The sequence below is a fragment of the Triticum urartu genome, chromosome 7A, assembly GCF_056163025.1.
Source record: "Triticum urartu cultivar PI428250 chromosome 7A, HENAU_Tu73, whole genome shotgun sequence".
Classification (NCBI taxonomy): Eukaryota; Viridiplantae; Streptophyta; class Magnoliopsida; order Poales; family Poaceae; genus Triticum; species Triticum urartu.
The window spans coordinates 10,714,382-10,721,055 of NC_141879.1; the positions used below are offsets into that span (position 1 = coordinate 10,714,382).

The 6,674-nt window shown below is 46.7% G+C and overlaps 1 long non-coding RNA gene and 1 pseudogene across 2 annotated transcripts; one reads left to right on the forward strand and one right to left on the reverse strand.

The window, feature by feature from the left end:
• Positions 1 to 3,039: 3,039 nt before the first annotated feature.
• LOC147956884 (uncharacterized) lies at positions 3,040 to 3,665 on the reverse strand. Its single transcript, XR_015610652.1, has 3 exons — positions 3,494 to 3,665; positions 3,328 to 3,385; positions 3,040 to 3,240 (listed from the first exon to the last, which is right to left on the reverse strand). It is a non-coding gene; the product is annotated as an uncharacterized LOC147956884 (long non-coding RNA).
• A 259-nt stretch (positions 3,666 to 3,924) lies between these two features.
• Positions 3,925 to 5,719, forward strand: LOC147956885 (F-box protein At5g49610-like; annotated as a pseudogene). The gene is made up of 2 exons (XR_015610651.1): positions 3,925 to 4,253; positions 4,358 to 5,719. The product of XR_015610651.1 is annotated as an F-box protein At5g49610-like (transcript).
• The last annotated feature ends 955 nt before the right edge of the window (positions 5,720 to 6,674 follow it).

The following is a 6,674-nucleotide window of genomic DNA, read 5'->3' on the forward strand; positions in this document are numbered from 1 at the left end:
AACAATAAATGAACCAATAGTTATGAAGATAATATACATACCAAATCCGAATCATAGACAGGACGACGGCCGACGGGGGCGGATACCAAAACCATCGCACTATATAAGATGCAATAATAAATGTAAGAAAATGATACAAGTATCTATCTAAACAGACAAGTAAGAATATTTTTCCTTTCAGAAAGAAGATAAGAACAAGAGGCTCACCACGGTGGTGTCGGTGATGAGATCAGCGCGGGTGATCGACGGCGGTGAAGACGGGGACGGGGCATGACGGACCGCTAAATCTAGACAAATCTCGAGGAAAATGGAGCTTGGAGGTCGAGCTTCGAGAGGAGAAAGTTTAAGTAGTGTGGCTCGGGCATTCCATCGAACACCTCATGTGCATAGGAGGTGAGCTAGAGCACCACAAACCCCTCCCCTCGCCGGCCAGAGAAAAACAGAGCACTGGAGTGCTCTGCTCGCGGGCGAGGGTATATATAGGCACTCATTGGTCCCGGTTTGTGGCAAGAACCGGGACTAAAGGGGAGCCTTTGGTCCCGGTTCAGGCCACCAACCGGGACCAATGGTGGTGGGCCAGGAGCGAGGCCCGTTGGTCCTGGTTCGTCCCACCAACCGGGACCAAAAGGTCCAGACGAACCGGGACCAATGGCCCACGTGGTACGGCCGGCCCCCTGGGCTCACGAACCGGGACCAATGCCCACATTAGTCCCGGTTCTACACTGAACCGGGACTAATGGGCTGAGCCGGCGTGGACCATAGCCCTGTTTTCTACTAGTGTCTTCAGAGCAAAAGACTTGATTAATTTCTCTTTAACTGGGTTCTCTGGATTATCCTCAGGCGGTAGGGTGAAATTTGACTTCAGCTCAGTCCAAAGATCATTTTTCTGCATATCATTGACATAAGAGACCTCAGGGTCTTCTGTAGCCGGCTTAAACCATTGCTGGATGCTTATCGGGATCTTGTCCCTAACCAGAACCCCGCACTGAGCAACAAATGCGCTCTTTGTCCGGAGGGGTTCAATAGGTTGGCCGTTGAAGAATATTTATTTTTTATTTATACTTACAATTAAATACTTATAGTTTGATTTTAGGTCACAAAAATTATATTCTTTTTGCTATTGAAGAATATTATAGTTTTATTTTAGTTGATCATAACATAATATTTTAATTGATTGTTTTTATTTTCATAAAAGTTTTGTAGTTCATTCTGTTTGCTATTAATTCATTCTTTGAGCTAAATGACTCTGAAATTGGAAAGCATTTCAAAATGAACTCTGAAAAGGTTGAAAGTTGGCACGGTATCATCATTTCACCCACATAGCATGTTCCAAAAAGTAGAGAGGGTTACGACAAAAACTTGATGCACTTCGTGTACAAAATGCATGGTATCCTTTGTTTGTCTGTCCTGAAAGGTTACTGAGAGCGGGCCAATCGTTGATGGTCACGAACAGCAACGCCTTAAGGTTAAATTCCTCCTGTCTGTGCTCATCCCACGTACGTACACCGTTTGCATTCCACAACTGTAAAAGTTCTTCAACTAATGGCCTTAGGTACACATCAATTTCGTTGCCGGGTTGCTTAGGGCCTTGGATGAGAACTGGCATCATAATGAACTTCCGCTTCATGCACATCCAAGGAGGAAGGTTATACATACATAGAGTCACGGGCCAGGTGCTGTGATTGCTGCTCTGCTCCCCGAAAGGATTAATGCCATCCGCGCTTAAAGCAAACCATACATTCCTTGGGTCCTTTGCAAACTCATCCCAGTACTTTCTCTTGATTTTTCTCCACTGCGACCCGTCAGCGGGTGCTCTCAACTTCCCATCTTTCTTTCGGTTCTCACTGTGCCATCGCATCAACTTGGCATGCTCTTCGTTTCTGAACAGACGTTTCAACCGTGGTATTATAGGAGCATACCACATCACCTTCGCAGGAACCCTCTTCCTGAGGGGCTCGCCGTCAACATCACTAGGGTCATCTCGTCTGATCTTATACCGCAACGCACCGCATACCGGGCATGCGTTCAGATCCTTGTATGCACCGCGGTAGAGGATGCAGTCATTAGGGCATGCATGTATCTTCTCCACCTCCAATCCTAGAGGGCATACGACCTTCTTTGTTGCGTATGTACTATCGGGCAATTCATTATCCTTTGGAAGCTTCTTCTTCAATATTTTAAGTAGCTTCTCAAATCCTTTGTCAGCCACAGCATTCTCTGCCTTCCACTGCAGCAATTCCAGTACGGTACCGAGCTTTGTGTTGACATCTTCGCAATTGGGGTATAACCCTTTTTTGTGATCCTCTAACATGCGATCGAACTTCAGCTTCTCCTTTTGACTAATGCATTGCGTCCTTGCATCGACAATGACCCGGCGGAGATCATCATCATCGGGCACATCGTCTGGTTCCTCTTTATCTTCAGCAGCTTCACCCGTGGCAGCATCATTGGGCACATCGTCTGGTTCCTCTTGATCTTCACCAGCTCCCCCCGTTGCAGCATCACCGTATTCAGGGGGCACATAGTTGTCATCGTACTCTTCTTCTTCGCCGTCTTCCATCATAACCCCTATTTCTCCGTGCCTCGTCCAAACATTATAGTGTGGCATGAAACCCTTGTAAAGCAGGTGGGAGTGAAGGATTTTCCGGTTAGAGTAAGACCTCGTATTCCCACATTCAGTGCATGGACAACACATAAAACCATTCTGCTTGTTTGCCTCAGCCGCATCGAGAAACTCATGCACGCCCTTAATGTACTCGCGGGTGTGTCTGTCACCGTACATCCATTGCCGGTTCATCTGCGTGCATTATATATAATTAAGTGTCCAAATTAATAGAAGTTCATCATCACATTAAAACCAAAGTGCATACATAGTTCTCATCTAACAACATATAGCTCTCCAGAGCATCTAATTAATTAAACCATACATTGAAACTATGTAAAACATTTCAATGCGAAAACAAATGCGATCATAATCGCAACCAAGGTAACAATTGATCCAACGGCATAATGATACCAAGCCTTGGTATGAATGGCATATTTTCTAATCTTTCTAATCTTCAAGCGCATTGCATCCATCTTGATCTTGTGATCATCGACGACATCCGCAACATGCAACTCCAATATCATCTTCTCCTCCTCATTTTTTTTTATTTTTTCCTTCAACAAATTGTTTTCTTCTTCAACTAAATTTAACCTCTCGACAATAGGGTCGGTTGGCATTTCCGATTCACATACATCCTAGATAAATAAAATCTATGTCACGTTGGTCGGCATAATTTTCATAAACAATAAATGAACCAATAGTTATGAAGATAATATACATACCAAATCCGAATCATAGACAGGACGAGGGCCGACGGGGGCGGATACCAAAACCATCGCACTATATAAGATGCAATAATAAATGTAAGAAAATGATACAAGTATCTATCTAAACAGACAAGTAAGAATATTTTTCCTTTCAGAAAGAAGATAAGAACAAGAGGCTCACCACGGTGGTGTCGGTGATGAGATCAGCGCGGGTGATCGACGGCGGTGAAGACGGGGACGGGGCGTGACGGACCGCTAAATCTAGACAAATCTCGAGGAAAATGGAGCTTGGAGGTCGAGCTTCGAGAGGAGAAAGTTTAAGTAGTGTGGCTCGGGCATTCCATCGAACACCTCATGTGCATAGGAGGTGAGGTAGAGCACCACAAACCCCTCCCCTCGCCGGCCAGAGAAAAACAGAGCACTGGAGTGCTCTGCTCGCGGGCGAGGGTATATATAGGCACCTCATTGGTCCCGGTTTGTGGCAAGAACCGGGACTAAAGGGGAGCCTTTGGTCCCGGTTTAGGCCACCATCCGGGACCAATGGTGGTGGGCCTGGAGCGAGGCCCATTGGTCCCGGTTCGCCCCATCAACCGGGACCAAAAGGTCCAGACAAACCGGGACCAATGGCCCACGTGACCCGGCCGGCCCCCTGGGCTCACGAACCGGGACCAATGCCCACATTAGTCCCGGTTCTACACTGAACCGGGACTAATGGGCTGAGCCGGCCTGGACCATAGCCCTGTTTTCTACTAGTGCCCGAACCCTAGCTAGAGTTCCGGCGAGCTCCCACGAGGGCCTCCAGGCACTGATCCACGATGCCACCAGGGGGTGGAGAAACAAGCAAGCATGGCCGCACGGGGAAGGAGCAGAGCCACCCCCCGGCGATCCGCCGCTGTGACGAGTCCCGTCCCGCGCCGCCGTTCCCCGCCGCGGCTTCTCAGGTCTGCTCCAAACCTCCTCATCCAATCAATCTTTCATTCCTGGGTCCATGGAAGGGAATCGGCCGGGAGCCTAATTAATCTTTCTTTCTTGGGTCCGTTCGTAGGAGCAGAAGAAGCAGATGCAGCCGGCGGCGGCTGCGGCGAGCATCTCGGAGGGCCCCCTTGTCGAGATCCTGGCGCGGCTGCCCTACCGGTCGCTGTGCCGCTTCAAGTGCGTGTCCAAGCAGTGGCGTGAGCTCTGCTCCGACCCCAAAATCGTCAAGAGGGCGTCACAGACCCTCTCTGGATTCTTCCACAACCACCCGGCGGTCGGCAGCCTCCGCTTCAGCAATCTGTCCGGCGGACGCCCGCTGATCGACGCCTCGCTCCCTTTCCTGCGCGGGAGATACCAAAGAATCAAGCTCGAGCAATGCTCCACCAGCCTCCTCCTCTGCAAATGCTGGAAACTGGAATCGGGACAAGACAAATTCGATTTCGTCGTGTGCAATCCGATGACCGAGCAGTGGACCGTGCTGCCTCCTATAGAATGGCTGGACCAAGACGGTGAAGACACTGAGGGTTCCGATTTGATTTATCCCTTCCTGGTATTCGACCCGGCCGTTCCGTCTCATTTCGTGGTGTTTGCACCCCTCCTCGACTTGGTTGACGTTGTGGCAATATACTCATGGGAAACTGGACAATGGACTCCCAGCAGTGGGTGGGAATACACAGAGTATCCTGCCGTTACCAAGGAATGTGTCTTCCTGAATGGCATGATCCATTTCTTGCATTTGTTTGGCGATGAACCTTTCATAACTGTACTAGACATTGAGGGGAGCTTTTCCCGCAAATTGATGGCCCCGATGGAATGCTAGGGGCCACACCTGGTTATGGTTCGGTGGGGTGCTCTCAGGGACTCCTTCATGTTTGGTATATGGATCCCCATGATTACGAGCTCTCTGTGTGGGTGCTCAAAAATTATGTCAACGGAGAGTGGATCCTAAAGCACACTGTTGACGTTCCAAAACTCTTTGAAGAAATGGACTCCAATGAAGAAAAGGATCGTGACCAAGAGGATGGCTCCTGTAAGTATGAGATGTTTGCAATTCATCCGGAATACAACGTGATTTTCCTTACTGACCGGAAGATGGTGAGTCTGTCGTACGATATGGACAGCGGGAAAGTGCATCCCATGTGCACTTCTGGAGATTTCCTTGGTGGTCTACCCTTTAGTCCCTGCTTTGCGGATTTGGCTCTCTGATGATCACTAATGCCTTTGAAAAAATCGCTCTTCTAGTCCTCTGGCACTGGTTTGGATGTGACCATTTTGTGGCGTTGAATAATGTTGTTGGTCACCGTTAGAGATTTTGTAAGCGACAACAGATCCAGTGGGTAATGCTTGCTTCGTTGTATGAATGACTTGGTCACCTAAATATATTTGTGTTTTATGTAGTACTGATTAATGTGGTCACTTGTTATTTGTTCGCGTCGGCTGAATGTGAGCTTCCATTATCACTGTTTAGAATTATTTCCATTTCCTTCTCTTTATTTCCATTTCTGTCGTGTCGAGCAAATAGATCTTAAATATGACTTGTTGTGCATCTATGCTGAATATTGATGATGCCCTGTTTTTGTAACGGTAATAGAATTTTGCAAATGGTCTCTTCTATGCCGCATATACGAAGGGTAAGGAATGTTAGTGTCATTTATGAAACCTATATGGAGCTGTTCTATATATTAAACAGTATGCAGCTTAGCATATAGAGTGAACATCACTATCTCTTTATTTTGATCAGGGGAGAGAACAAAATGATTCTGCCTGTAGCTAAAACTAAGCACTCTTTAAGTTTGCTGTTTGTCATTAGTAGTGTGCTTTTTTTTGCGGGGATTGAACTTTTGATTGACCAGTTTTTCCTACTTGAATCCTCACCATACTGTTGAACTGCTAGGTTGTTGTCAAACCAATCCTGTTTTTGAAGCTTGTTCAGATTTTGTTGACAATGATGTAGCTCACATAACATAATTTTCTTGTCAACTACGATCTGTGTACTGGATGCACTTTGAATTATATTCTAATTTAAACTGTTACCTGTGTGTCATCCTGCAGCTGAACCTGAAAAGTAACTTGACCACCCGTCTTGCTGCATGACCCACTACATGTGTCACTAGCTTGAGCTTATATTCATACACAACGCAGTCACACGTGTGATAGGTTTAAACTTTATTCCGTTTTAGAATTTATTTTTGAATGCTCCATCAAACTTTCCTTCGCTATAGAATTAGAATACTGCGCTTACTCCCTATGATTCCAAATTATGCTCTCTGGGTGCAACCGTTTTGTGGCGTTGAACAATGTTGGTCATCGGTACAACTTTTGTAACCGACAAGCAATCCATTCATCCATTGGGTAATGCTTAGTTGTATGAATTACCTAGTCACCTA